The sequence below is a fragment of the Manis javanica genome, chromosome X (assembly GCF_040802235.1).
Source record: "Manis javanica isolate MJ-LG chromosome X, MJ_LKY, whole genome shotgun sequence".
NCBI lineage: Eukaryota > Metazoa > Chordata > Mammalia > Pholidota > Manidae > Manis > Manis javanica.
The window spans coordinates 78600623-78616131 of NC_133174.1; the positions used below are offsets into that span (position 1 = coordinate 78600623).

The 15509-nt window shown below is 46.0% G+C and overlaps 1 non-coding gene across 1 annotated transcript; it reads left to right on the forward strand.

Moving 5' to 3' along the window:
* The first annotated feature begins 12346 nt into the window (after window positions 1–12346).
* Window positions 12347–12510, forward strand: LOC118973195 (U1 spliceosomal RNA). Its single transcript, XR_005062437.1, has one exon. It is a non-coding gene; the product is annotated as a U1 spliceosomal RNA (small nuclear RNA).
* The last annotated feature ends 2999 nt before the right edge of the window (window positions 12511–15509 follow it).

The following is a 15509-nucleotide window of genomic DNA, read 5'->3' on the forward strand; positions in this document are numbered from 1 at the left end:
GATAAAATATTACTAAACTTGCCTATCCTCTTATTTGTATTTTGGAGGGAGAATAATGTCCTCAGCTATAGTGAAACGGACTCTTGACAACTCATCAATTTAATTCTGGAAATTGTTATTTTTAGTGGATGAACAGATAAAGTGAATATTCAAAATATAATAATCATGACCATGATTATAGTTCCTGAAAAGAACCTTCTGGGGAAAACAAGCAGTTTTCAGGTCATAACAGGTATTACTGTTTAGTGTTGCAGATTATTTCTATGAATGTTAAATTGCTAGTGTTACTGATATTCTCTAATCTTAGTGAATAATTGAGTTGATAAATGTAGGTACACTTGACCTCAAAAATAACTTTTTCCACCTCATTTCTCAACCCAAGAGTTTTCAAGGCAACATAAATAGTTGCTATCCTTACTCTTAAAATAAAAAGCCTACAAAATTGCTAATATGCATTCAACTTTAATATTAAAACAATTAAATGTCATATTTTAGTAATTTAGATTTTGTTATTTAGCTGATTTATCTTACCTTTATTGTAAATTAATAACAAAGATCACTGATTAAGGAGGATCACAGCATGCCTCCCCAAAATATGTCACTCTGAAATATTTATTATTTTGGTCTGAAGACATTTGAGCCACTGCAGGTGCAGGAAGGGCTCTCCGATTTCCCCCTTCTACCTAGAAACAGGATATAACATTTCCCAGGATAAAGGTCTTCTTCCTTCATCGGGAAGAGGAGAACCTTCTTATCACTATAAATGGAGAGTTGATTCCAAACTGAATGTGTACAAACAAATCTACTAAAATAACCCTTATCTTCTGTTGGAATCCTCTACCCATTTCCTAGTCACTTTCCCACAATTTACCACCCCAACCCAAACCCCTTTTTACTTTCTCTTGTCACAGCTCTACAATTTCTTATGTTTGTTGAATGGTATATATAACCTGTTAGGCCTATGTGCTTCTTTGGGTCTCCATCTCTTTTCTTTAAAAATCTCTCATGCCACAAAAGAATATTAACATCCAATAAAATTTGTATGCTTTTCTCCTATAAATTTGTCTTTTGTCAGTTTCAGCCACAGAACCTAAGAGGATAGAGGAAAAGTCTTCCCTCCCCTACAGTTCTAGAAATGAGGATGGGATACCATTGACTGGCACATCCCACTTGCTCCAGAAGCTGCAGCTGAGATCTTGAAATATCTCACAAAGCTCACAAAAGTAAGAATTCTTGTGGAGTTAGCCTCTATATGGCTCCCTGTAGGGTCCAGCCAACTGAGGGTGGTAAGACCTAACCTTGCCTTTTCCTTTCCACATTTAGATTAGCAGAAGAAACCCTTCATACAATCTCATTTTTTGGGTATGAGTGACTCTTGAGGTTTTTGTTTTGAGTACTTTTGGTTTTCATTGATCCTTTCTCTTTCAGAAATAGTCATAGTCTTCCTTTGTCTGTGTCTTTTGTGTTATTTGTCATAAAAAGGAGAATGATATGGCAGAAAACAGGCATATGTCTCAGTTGCTGGAGCTGGCCTGACAGACCAGTGAGCTCAGAGTTCTCACTGGACAGGTGTCTGGACAAACTTTACTGTGTGGCACCAGTAAAAAACCAGATGAGATTCTGTTTCATCACATTTTATGTCCTGAGAGTTAGGCTTATAACCAGTGAGATATTTTCTCTATGTTTTTGTCTGCTAGGAGAGTGCAGATTGTCAAGTGTGTCTGGTGCCTAGCCATCAGGATAGGAAACCAAGGCACAAAGTGTACAAGCGACATTGTTTTTCCCACCATGCCAACCCTCTGGGGAGTTTCTCTTAAACAAAAGTGATGGATGGTCGCTTACAGCCACAGGCCCTAAAGGGCCTTTATTGCCTCTCCCTTCCTTGCCTTGTCAGTTAGGAAACTTCCATCCCAGTATCTCATGCCAGGTATCTCAGATTAGTGGGCCTGTAATTGGAGGCATCTCACTTTTGTGGGAAACCAGAGACATGAGTTTTCAAACACTATTTTTACTGCCTAGGGCCACAGGGGTCTTTGCTTTCTCAGGCTATCTTTGGAGTGACTTGGGATCATGAGGGCTGCATCTTTTGTATCCATTCTGGGAATGCCCCTTGTGCTTGTGGTGAAAATATATCCTAAGACTGGAAAATTACCTCTGGGTCTCGCTATGGAAGGTTTATTGGATTTAGGGGCTGTTGGAATGGGTATACTCTTGGATATTCTACTTTTCAAAGGCCAGATGATGGATCCTTTGATTTGGAAAAACTTTAATATTTGAAAGGACTTTTAGAGAACTCTCATCCTAAACACATATCCTATTGGCACTATAGGAAAGTCAAATTGAAAGGACACAAAGGAACATTATGGCTAGCATTAGGGACTCGCTTAACAAAACTAAAGAACAGAAATCAGACTTAGAACAAAAGATAAAATCCACATTCACCATAAATCACCTTCTCTTATAACCCATTATACCTGCAAATCTCTGTCCCTAAGCCTCCAGATCTTTAGGACCTCTTGACCCCTACCTCAAATCCCAGTCCCCAAAATCCAGTTTTACCTCCTCCACAAATTCCTTTAATACCTGAAATTCCTCCAACTTCCCCAGAAAATCCCCTAAACAACTAGCTACCCACCATAACATCCCTTTCTTTGCAAGAATTACAAAGAGCACACAAACCAAGATTGAACCATATAGGTTATTTATATAACATCAAATGAAATTTGCACTGCTTCTCTCTTGATAATCTGTCTTTTGTCAGTTTAATTCTCAGGCCCACTACAGAATCTAAGCAGGTAGAAGAAAAGTCTTTTCTCCCTATATGATAAAAGATGCGATACAGACAATTCATTGGTTTTAACACACATTTCAATCAATAGAGTACCAACTGATCACTTTATACTGTAGGATCTGAAGAATCAAAAGTTAGCATAAGTACAGCCATCTTAAGGCCTAAATACCACCCCCTAACCCAGAAGAAGCAAAATCATTAGAATCTTGAAAAACAAGTTAGTTAGCCTGTGTCAATTGTAGTGCAATTGTAGTGACCTTTAGTTAGCCAACCGTAAATCAGTTAATCATACACGCCTAGCTTATCTTACTAGAACCACCCTAGACATTCCGTAGGTGATCTCATCTAATCAGACCCCAGGATGTGGCGCCAGCAAAAGATTTATGAGCCTATAGAAAAAAACCCTGTATTGTGATTATGGAAAATTTTACCCCTTTTGAAAATGCTATAAAACCTTCTGCCTTAGTGTGCTCGGGGTCCTCGTTGAGACCCGCTACGACGGGCAGACGTGGACCCCAGCTAGTTGGCTTCTGAATAAATTCCTCTTGCTTGTTGCATCAAGAAACGTCTTTGGTGAGTGATTTGGGGCGGCGCCTTCCTCAGGGGAATCCAACATTTGGGGGCTCGTCCGGGATCGGTTGTCCACCCCGCTTCACTCCCGAAGTCGCTCTTGGAGGAAGAGGTAAGATTGGTGGCGCCTTGAGTTGTTGTTTGTGTTCTGTTTTCTGTTTCAGTGAGACCGGTCAGAGTTCTGAAGGGTACCCGTTGTCTGGCAGCCGTCTCAATCCCGTACAGGGGCTGTGACTGCGGTCGGTAGACGTACTAGAGCACCGCAGGCTGCAACCCTGGGGGACGCCTCAGGGAGGTTGGGGGGCCAGGGACGCCTGGTAGCCTCCCGTCTGTTTTTCCAGCAAACTGAACCTGATGAGATAGGGTTGATTTTTGGGCGCCGAGAATATCAACCCTCTGATTCCTTTCGGTTTCTGTTCGAGGCTCTGAAAAGAACCAAAAGCGGCCGCTGTGTGTCTAATCTGTGTGTGTCTTTGTTTTTTGTGTCCTTTACATGTCTAATTATTGTTATACTGACAATGGGACAGACAGTGACGACCCCCCTTAGCCTGACACTAGATCATTGGACGGAAGTTAGAGCGAGGGCACGTAACTTGTCAGTAAAAGTGAAAAAGGGACCATGGCAGACTTTCTGTTCCTCCGAATGGCCCACCTTCAACGTTGGGTGGCCCTCGGAGGGGACTTTTGATCTCCCCACTTTACTAGCAGTAAAAGCTATTGTTTTTCAGGATTCGTCTCAAGGACACCCGGATCAGCAACCCTACATTGTAGTCTGGCAAGAGTTGGTGGAGAACCCACCACCCTGGGTAAAGCCCTGGGTGCAAAAGAAAATGGGCCCTCGAGTTTTAGCTGCCCAGACTCAACCTCAGAAAAAAGAAAAAGAAACTACCAAAGTTTACCCTGATACTCAAGATTCGCTTATAATTGATGATCCCCCTCCCCCTCCTTACCCTCCTGCCCCCACGGCACCCCCGGTGCCCCCGGCCCCAGCACCCCCAGCACCCCCAGCTCCGGCACCCTCAGTCCCTGATGCTGAGGCAGTAGGGCCGGCTCCGGGACCTGCCCAGGGCACCCGGCGCCGCCGAGGGGCCATCTTGGACCCACCGGGTATCTTTCCTCTCCGGTCTTATGGAGTTCTCATCCTTGGAGAAGAAGGGGAACCGCCTTTCCAACCTCTGCAATATTGGCCCTTCTCCTCTGCTGATTTGTATAATTGGAAAGCTAACCACCCGCCCTTTTCAGAGGAGCCACAGAAATTAACTGGTTTAGTAGAGTCTCTGATGTTTTCCCACCAGCCCACCTGGGATGACTGTCAGCAGCTTTTACAGGTGCTCTTCACCACGGAAGAGAGAGAGAGGATTCTCCTGGAGGCACGGAAGAATGTGCCTGGAACCGACGGACGGCCTTCGCAACTCCCTCATGACATAGAGAGGGGGTTCCCGTTGACTAGACCCAACTGGGACTTTAATTCTCCAGAAGGTAGGGAGCGACTAACCATCTATCGTCAGGCTCTGGTGGCAGGTCTCCGTGGGGCCGCAAGACGCCCCACCAATTTGGCCAAGGTAAGAGAGGTCAGCCAGGGAGCCACTGAAGCACCTGCAGTATTCTTAGAACGCCTGATAGAAGCCTTCAGGCGGTATACTCCCTTTGATCCCACTTCTGAGGGGCATAGTGCTTCAGTGGCCCTTGCTTTTATCGGGCAATCGGCACCCGACATTAGGAAAAAACTTCAGAGATTGGAAGGCTTACAGGATTTGTCGCTGAAGGATTTAGTGAAAGAAGCAGAGAAAGTTTATCATAAGAGAGAGACTGAGGAAGAGAAAGAGTTAAGGAAAGAGAAGGAGAGGGAAAGTAAAGAAGAAAAGAGAGATAGAAAGCATGAGAGAAATTTAACAAAGATCTTGGCCGCAATAGTAGAAAGTAAGGGACGACCGCCCTCTAGTGGTAAAAGTAGTAAGGCAGGGTCCCTGGGCAACCGACCTCCTTTAGATAAAGATCAGTGTGCGTACTGCAAGGAAAAGGGGCACTGGGTGAAAGAATGCCCTAAGAAACCACCACGGGGACCTCCGAAGAAAGTGTTGTCCCTGCTAGAAGATGAAGATTAGGGAAGACGGGGCTCGGAGCCCCTCCCCGAGCCTAGGGTAACTCTGAAAGTGGAGGGGCAACCTGTTGAGTTTCTGGTAGATACCAGTGCTCAACATTCAGTACTGACCCAAGCTAGAGGCCCCCTTTCTAGTAAAAAGTCTTGGGTGTTCGGGGCCACGGGTCAGAAACAATATGCATGGACTACCCAAAGAACAGTAGACTTAGGAGTGGGACAAGTAAACCACTCATTCCTTGTTATACCGGAATGCCCTACACCCTTGTTGGGAAGAGACATCTTGACCAAAGTCGGGGCCCAAATATCCTTTCAGACTGAAGATACCCAAGTAACTGACAGAAAAAAAGAGACCCTTGGGCCTAAGCATCCTGTCCATAAAGTTAGAAGACGAGTACTGCCTTTTTAAAAAACCAGAACCCTCCCGAGTTAATCAGAGGTGGCTCAACCAGTTTCCAGGGGCCTGGGCAGAAACGGCAGGTATGGGACTTGCTGTAAACCAGCCCCCGGTAGTCATAGAATTGAAAGCCTCAGCCTCACCAGTAACTGTGAGACAATATCCAATGAGTAAAGAAGCCAGAGATGGGATTAGGTCCCATATCCAGAGGCTCATAGAGCAGAGGATATTAGTAAAATGTAAATCCCCATGGAACACTCCCTTGCTGCCTGTAAAGAAGGCGGGAACAGGAGATTATCGACCAGTGCAAGATTTAAGAGAAGTTAATAAGAGAACACAGGACATTCATCCCACTGTGCCGAATCCTTACAACCTGCTAAGCTCTCTGGCCCCAGAAAACACTTGGTACACAGTCTTAGATTTAAAAGATGCCTTCTTTTGTTTGTGCCTGCATCAGAGTAGCCAACCGCTGTTTGCCTTTGAGTGGAAAGACCCCTCCACAGGAACTACTGGACAATTGACCTGGACTCGCTTGCCACAAGGATTCAAGAATTCACCTACCCTCTTCGACGAGGCTTTACACCAGGACTTGGCCTTTTACCGAGCCTCCAACCCGCAGGTAACCTTGTTACAATATATTGATGACTTACTGATAGCCGTTCCTACACAGGAAGTCTGCCAAGCGGCTACTGAAGCCCTTTTGACTGAACTTGCTAGGCTGGGGTATAGAGCATCTGCCAAAAAGGCACAGATCTGCCAACAACAAGTGACTTATTTAGGGTATTCCCTGAGAGAAGGGAAAAGGTGGCTTACTGAAGCCCGGAAGCAGACTGTGACGCAGATCCCGGTCCCTACTACTCCGCGCCAAGTCCGCGAATTTCTGGGAACAGCAGGGTTCTGCAGATTATGGATACTCGGATATGCCACCTTAGCTGCCCCCCTGTACCCCCTGACCAAAGGGGCAGCCCCGTTTGTTTGGGGAGCTCAACAGCAACAGGCCTTTGATGAGATCAAGAAGGCCCTCCTGTCGGCACCTGCTCTGGCCCTCCCAGATGTATCTAAGCCGTTCGTCCTTTTTGTGGATGAACGGAGTGGAGTAGCTCGGGTAGTGTTGACCCAACAATGGGGACCTTGGAAGAGACCTGTCGCCTATTTGTCAAAAAAATTAGACCCAGTAAGTAGTGGATGGCCTGCCTGTTTGAGAGTAGTGGCGGCTGTGGCCCTCCTAGTTAAAGATTCTGACAAACTGACACTGGGACAGAAACTTACTGTGGTTGCTCCACATGCGTTGGAGAGTGTAATTCGGCAGCCACCCGAGAGATGGATGTCGAATGCCAGAATGACTCACTACCAAACCTTACTCCTGAATCGTGATCGAGTAGAGTTTGCCCCCCCTGCCATCCTAAACCCGGCCACTCTGCTCCCCGAGTTGGGGAAAGAAGTGCTTCATACCTGCCAGGAAATCCTGGCTGAAGAGACAGGAACCCGCCAGGACTTGCAAGACCAGCCCTTAAGGGGAACAGGACTCCTGACTTGGTATACGGACGGGAGCAGTTACATCATGGATAGTAAAAGAATGGCTGGAGCTGCAGTAGTAGATGATGACCGAGTTGTATGGGCCAGTGGACTCCCAACGGGCACCTCTGCACAGTGAGCAGAACTCATCGCCCTGACTCAGGCCCTAAGGATGGCAGAAGGTAAGAGACTTAACGTCTACACTGACAGCAGATACGCCTTTGCCACTGCTCATATACACGGGGCTATTTATAGACAGAGAGGGCTGTTAACTTCTGCCGGGAGAGATGTTAAAAACAAACAAGAAATTTTAGATTTTCTAGAAGCCATCCATAGGCCTAAAGAAGTAGCAATAATACATTGCCCTGGACACCAGAAAAATGACTCTCCAATAGCTCGAGGAAACCGGAGAGCAGACCAAGCCGCAAAGCAAGCGGCTCAGGGAATGAACATTTTGCCCCTCCAAGTGTGTCCGGAAGCCATTCACATCAAGAGCTTCCAGTACACACCTGAAGATGTCATTTGTATAGACAAATTAGGGTTCAAAAATTCTTTGCCCCAAGAGATATACAAGTCTGAAAAAGGGAAAGTTGTCCTGCACCAGAGAGAGGCAGCAGAATACTTAAGGCAATTACATCAACTGACACATTTGGGAGCAAAAAACCTAAAGGCCTTAGTTCGAGACTCCCCTTATCATGTTATTAAATTAGGAAAATTAGCTGATGAGATTGTAAAAAATTGTGTTCCCTGTCAATTAGTAAACGTGTGCAAAAATCAAGCAATATCCGGGAAAAGACTTCGAGGAGATCGCCCAGGAGCTTATTGGGAAGTTGACTTCACTGAAATTAAGCCTGCCAAGTATAGATATAAGTACCTTCTAGTTTTTCTAGACACATTTTCAGGATGGACAGAGGCGTTCCCCACCAAAACTGAGACAGCTCAGACGGTGTCTAAAAAGATCCTTGAAGAAATATTTCCCAGGTTTGGAATCCCAAAGGTAATCGGCTCCGACAACGGCCCTGCTTTTGTTGCCCAGGTAAGTCAGGGATTGGCCAAGATCCTGGGGACGGACTGGAAATTGCATTGTGCATACAGGCCCCAGAGCTCAGGACAGGTAGAAAGGATGAACAGAACTCTAAAAGAGACCTTGACTAAATTGTCCATAGAGACTGGCTTATGTGATTGGTTAGTCCTCCTTCCCTTCGCCCTATTTAGAGTCAGGAACACTCCCGGCCGCTTTGGACTAACGCCTTTTGAAATAATGTTTGGGGCCCCAGCTCCACTTCAGTCAGCACATCTTCATGTATTCCCTGAGTGTGCAACTAATAAGTTTTTGCTTGAAAGGTTACGAGCCTTGGAGGCTGTGCAGAAAGAGGTGTGGGCCTCCATCAAGGAAGCCTATCGGCCAGAGAAACTCTCAGTGCCTCACCAGTTCCAGGTGGGAGACCCTGTCTATGTAAGAAGGCACCGGACAGGAAACCTCGAGCCACGGTGGAAGGGGCCTTTCGTTGTCCTCCTGACTACTCCCACAGCTGTAAAAGTGGACGGCGTCTCTTCCTGGATACACGCTTCACATCTAAAGAAGGCACCCCCGGACCCAGACTGGCGAGTAACTCGGACTGATAACCCCCTTAAGCTTCGCTTGTGTAAAAAGAATTATGCTGTTAGTAATTCTGATGTTTCTGCTACCTCCAACCCACCAGAACCCTTACCCTCATGAGCCCAGGTTACTGACATGGCAAATCATTACCCCAGCTTCCCGCCAAATAGTAGTCCAGATAGCAGGACAACACCCTAAGGGAACCTGGTGGCCTACCCTCACTGTAGACGTATGCACTCTTTTCAAGCAAGACCCTAGGTATGAGGACACAGTTGGAGTACCCGGATGTAGCACTCGGGATTATATAGTGCATTGGGGCTCTGGGACTATGAAAGAAATTCAAAGTGCCTGCTTTTATGTATGCCCGGCCCCCTCAACTGATGCCGAGGTCTCACAATGTGGAGGGCAGACAGATTTTTTCTGTAAGAATTGGAGTTGTGAACAGACAGAGACATGCCATTGGCTGACAGGAAGCGCAGGGAGACCCCCTCCAGGCCTTATAAAAATCCAACGAGGTGCCACTCATGCCCAGTGCAAGACTCATCCCACCTGCAATCTCATTGATATCTCCTTCACAGATGCAGGAAAAAGGGCAGCAAACTGGGAAAAGGGGCTTACTTGGGGACTAAGACTGTACCAGAGTGGGTATGACAATGGAGTCTTATTTATGCTCAGGCTAAAAGTAGAAACTCTCCCGGCTATCCCAGTGGGACCCAACACTGTCCTGCAGGACCGGCCGCGTCTCCCAGCCCCGGCCCCCGAGCAGACCCCAGCCCCTCCTGTAGACTCTACCGCCGCTCCCTCTGTTTCCACTCCTGGTCAAGTTGCCCCTTTCCCTAGCACAGGACGACGCCTCCTTAACCTCCTTGAAGGAGCTTTTCAGGCCTTAAACACCACCAATCCTAAAACTACTGAATCCTGTTGGTTGTGTTCCTCTTCTGGGCCGCCTTATTATGAAGGATTAGGATTGTTAGGCAATTTTAATAAAACAACCCGTCACGAGATCTGTAGCTGGGGAAGCCACCGGAAACTAACTCTAACTGAAGTAACTGGAAAAGGAAAATGTTTAGGTACAGTCCCCCCCACCCATAAAGCCTTGTGTAATGAAACCGTAGCTATAACCCCCTCAGGTAAAAATGAGTAGCTAGTCCCTCCCCCCGAGGGATGGTGGGCTTGTAATACTGGAGTGACCCCATGTGTCTCTACTTCTGCCTTCAATTCCTCTCGCAATTTCTGTATTATGGTTCAGCTAGTACCCAGGTTAATGTATCATGATGATCTCTCATTCGTAACTGAATTTGAACCTAGGCATAGATATAAAAGAGAGCCGGTCTCGCTGACCTTAGCCGTGTTGTTAGGGATAGGAGTTGCAGCCGGAGTGGGAACGGGGGCAGCCGCTATTGTTCAAGGGAACCAGCATTATGAAGGACTATGGACTGCTATTGATGAAGACCTAAAAACAATAGAGCAATCCATTACAAAACTTGAAGAATCTCTAACTTCCCTCTCTGAGGTAGTCTTACAGAATAGACGAGGGCTGGATCTACTGTTCCTAAAAGAAGGAGGACTGTGTGCAGCTTTAAGAGAAGAATGCTGCTTTTATGCAGATCATTCCGGGATAGTAAGAGATTCAATGTCAAAACTTAGAGAGAGGCTAGATCAGAGGAAGAGGGAGCGAGAAGCAGGCCAAGGACTGTTTGAATCTTGGTTCACCAGGTCCCCGTGGTTTACAACCCTGATATCCACTCTGGCTGGGCCCCTACTCATCCTTGTGTTGCTTCTAACTTTGGGACCCTGCATGTTAAACCGGTTAATAACTTTTGTTAGAGAAAGAGTGAGTGCCGTTCATGTACTAATGTTGAAGCAACAATACCACTCACTCAACTCACAAGAAGATACAAACATTCCATGATTGGAATGCCCCAAAAAGAGAAGTGGGGAAATGTAGGATCTGAAGAATCAAAAGTTAGCATAAGTACAGCCATCTTAAGGCCTAAATACCACCCCCTAACCCAGAAGAAGCAAAATCATTAGAATCTTGAAAAACAAGTTAGTTAGCCTGTGTCAATTGTAGTGCAATTGTAGTGACCTTTAGTTAGCCAACCGTAAATCAGTTAATCATACACGCCTAGCTTATCTTACTAGAACCACCCTAGACATTCCGTAGGTGATCTCATCTAATCAGACCCCAGGATGTGGCGCCAGCAAAAGATTTATGAGCCTATAGAAAAAAACCCTGTATTGTGATTATGGAAAATTTTACCCCTTTTGAAAATGCTATAAAACCTTCTGCCTTAGTGTGCTCGGGGTCCTCATTGAGACCCGCTGCGACGGGCTGACTTGGACCCCAACTAGTTGGCTTCTGAATAAATTCCTCTTGCTTGTTGCATCAAGAAACGTCTTTGGTGAGTGATTTGGGGTGGCGCCTTCCTCAGGGGAATCCAACACAGCTACCTTTAAAAATAAGATCATCTGAGGCTGCAGGCAATCCTCTTCAGATATTTTTCACTGTTTAGTCAAAGACTAAATTAAGGGGTATAGTTAATTTCCTAAACCCAGGAAGGATCCCCAAAAGTTTTCTGAAAAGTTTAGGCCTATGAACTGAGTTGCCGTATTTTTATCAACTTGTTCACATGCTGGTAGGATCTGGTGGTGCCCCCAAATGGATGAAAGAAACAAAATGGCATAACACAAAACATGATATTCAAGATCCTCAATCTTCCACATAGTCTTCTTATGGACCAGGAAAACTTCACAAAATAGCAACTGATCCTTTAAAAGTCATTCTAGAGTCTTCCCTGCTGTGGGTAAAATTGCAGTATTTCCAGAATTTCTCGCCTGGCCTTAGTGCATCTCCGTATCAATAGGTGTTTCCAAGGGATGGAGAGAAGTAGGCCATCTCCATATCAATAGGTGATTATAAGGGTGAGCTAGGGCTTAACAGAACAAGAGAGGTTGGGTGGGGGCTACAGTGGGTACTCCTTAGGGATGGTGGGGAAATACCCAGAACACCCTCTGTGGATGGTGGGGAGGCCCCAGTCTCTGCAGCAGTAGAGTATGCACCTTCATCTGGGAGCCCCCTATCAGAGGGGATTCCAATTGGGGAGCCCTTAATGGGGAATTGATCAGGGTAAAGCACCTCCTAGAGGGGTGGTGCCTTCCCCAGAATTGGGTAAGGGTAGAAACACTGGAATCTGTGGAATTAGTGCTACATAAGATAGACGACTGCTTAGAGGCCCTGAGTGGCCTTGAAATAGTGGAATGTGTTATCGAGGAGAGAGAGAGAGACTTCAGCAGGAGAGAGAGACACACTTCAGCATGGCATGGAGGAGCTGGAAATGACTTATGGGATGTCCTTAAGAAAGAGAAATAGTTATACTTACCTGGCAGGGGAAATACCATGATCACAAAGGTGGTTTTCCCAGGGTGAGGCTTATCCATTGCACTCCAGATGTGCTGACCCCTGCGATTTCCCCAAATGTGGGAAACTCAGCTGCATCATTTCTGGTAGTGGGGGACTGCGTTTGCACTTTCCCAGAAAAAAAAAAAAAACAAAAAAAAGAAAGATAGTTATTGAGAGGATAGGTCAAGCTCCCAGAGGATATGTTAGCAGCGAGGGAGAAGGCAGCCAGAAAATCAGTGTTGCAGGAGGCTGTGGGGGAGGGGGAGGAAAAAGCAGTGCCTTCAGACCCAGAGATGGTAGAGGAGATGTTGGGAAAGGATGAGGGGTTGGGGCCAAGGGCCGATCTTTTGTTGAGGTGAATGTCTGAGGCACCAGCCTCCCCTGTATTAAAATCCCACCTAGTTGTAATTAAGAAAATAAAAATTCAACAACCATGAGCTCCTAAGGAGAGGAGCCACTCTCTCCCCAGGTCAATGCTCCACCCCTATACCCAGGATGAGCTGGTGGACATGAGCATCCGGTTTCCGCAGAAGGTGTCAGAATCTCTGCCTACATGGAATTTGCAGTTCTGAGATATAGGCTGGGAAACATTGTTATGTCAGGTCCTGAAATGTACTGACTGGCTTCTCTGACAATTTACCCTTCCCTCCTGCAGTGGTTGCAAAGTGCCTGTCACACCTCAGGGAATCAGGAATTTAAGAATTGGATGACAGCAGACATCAGGATAGTTTGGCCTAATCAGGGTGATTTACCATACTTACACACTAGCTGGAAATGTATGCGTAGCTCCAGCAGGTGTTACAAGAGCTGAGCATGAAAATTATCATCTATAAGATGGACCTCCAGGGCTCTGAGGAGGAGTTGTTCACTGTAGGAATGAGAAATCTGGTGTTCCATACACATCACCCATCTCTCTTTGGGTCACTAGTAACTGTTCTTGCCCCATACATAGGGCAACCCATAAATGAGGCTACTTGTCCATTAGCAGATCTGCAGGAGGTTGAAACAATAAGAGCATGGAAGGAGAAGGGGCTACAACTGAAAGGAGAGGTACAAAGGGCCCTGTGAAGGTTTAAGGATGCAGATGTGAGTTGATTTGAGAAAGGCTGGGTAGTGAAAGAAAAGAAAAACTTGATGGGCAGTCTAATAGGAACTTGTTAGAACTGTGGCATCAATTAAAGCCAGAGCAGCAGTTCCAGCCACTGAGGTCCAGGACATGGAAGTCAGAGGCAAAGCTCCATGTCCAGCCTGTGTCCCTGCAAGACTTCCTGGGGGACAGTACTCAGGCTCCACCTGGGCCTTCACCTTCACAGGAGGACAATTGGGTATCACTGTTTGACTGTGAGGGTCCAAGGTCCCCACCTTGGGGGACATCATGGGGACCAGAGGCCACATGTAGAATGAGCAATTCATTTATCCCCTGAGAATGTAGAATACGTCCTGGTACTGGTGGACACAGAAGCTGAATGTTCTCTGATTTATGGCAACCCTGAGAGTTTTCCTGGGACCCCTGCTGTGATAGATGGTTATGGGGGTAAGGAATTAGAGTGAAGAAAGCCCAAATCCCACTGGGGATACAGCATTTATCCCAAAGGAGTATACCATGTACATTTCTCCCATCTCTAAATATATTTGGGGTGGATATCCTGCAGGGCCTGTGGTTACAGACCACTGCAGGTTAGTTCAGACTGAGGATACATGTGGTAAAGGCAGTACTGAGAGGACATGCTAAGCACCCACCTGTAGATCTGCCTGTACCATATGAGTAACAAATGCTAAGCAGTATAAATTTTCTGGGGGGCACAAGGAAATTGGAGAAACTCTACAGAAGTTGGCGAAGGTGGACATCATAAAGCCCACTCATAGTCCTTTTAATTCCCTGTTGTGGTCAGTGAAAATGCCAGACAGTTCTTGGCATATGGTTGGGAATTATAGAGAATTGAATAAAGTCACACCCCTGTTGATGACAACTTTACTCTCTATAGCGACCCTTATGGACAACCTCAGTCATGAACTACAGATGTATCATTATGTTGTGGACCTTGTTAATGTTTTGTTCTCTATTAATGTAATACAGGAAAGTGAGGAACAGTTTGCCTTCATGTGAGAAGGCCGGCAGTGGACATTCACTGTCCGTCCACAGGGATACCTTCACAGTCCCACCATTTGTCACAGACTTGTAGGCCAGAACTTGGCCACATCGAAGAAGCCACACACAGTGTGGTTATATCACTACACTGATGATATCATGCTTATTTCTGATTCTCTTGAAGATTTAGGAGGGGCAGTTCCTAGACCACTACAACATCTACAGGAGAAAAGATGGGCTGTGAACAGCACCAAGGTTCAGGGACCTGGTTTGTCTGTAAAATTCTTGGGGGTTGTCTGGTCAGGTAAAACTAAAGTCATCCCAGAAGTAGTCATAGACAAGGTCCAGGCTTTCCCTACCCCTACGACTGCATCAGTAGTACAAGTGTTTTTGGGTCTTTTTTGCTACTGGAGAGTGTTTATCCCACACTTGGCACAAATTCTGAATCCCTTATACTGGTTGGTATGAAATAGAATCAAGTGGGACTGGAATGAAACATGTACAGATGCTTTACCTGCTGCTAAGTGAGCGGTCAAAGCTGTACAGGCCTTGAGTGTAATGAACTCATGTAGGTCCTGTTAGCTAGATGTTCATGTAACTGAAGATGATTATGGATGAGGCTTTTGGGAGCAGCTTGAATGGACATGCCAACTTATTGGATTCTGGTCACAACTATGGAAAACAGCAGAGGTCTAGTATACCCTGATAGAGAAGCAACTAGCTGCTCTGTACCATGCCTTTCTGGCTATGGAGCCCATCACCAGAACAGCTCTGATCAAGGAAATAACAACCTATCCCATTGCAGGGTGCGTGCAAGACTGGACCCAAAAGCCATGGAGTGGCAAGGAACAGATGCCTACACTGGCCAAATGGGGCATACTTAGAGCAGTGCAGTGCCCTCTCCAATAGCCCCTTAAGTGGAGAACACCAACATTTATTGGAACCAGTGACATATACCACTGGAAAGCAGAAAGAACTTGCTTTTGAGCTATGAGTAGCTGAAAGCCCTTATCAGGAGGAAAAATCTCCTATGTCTGAAGATATTT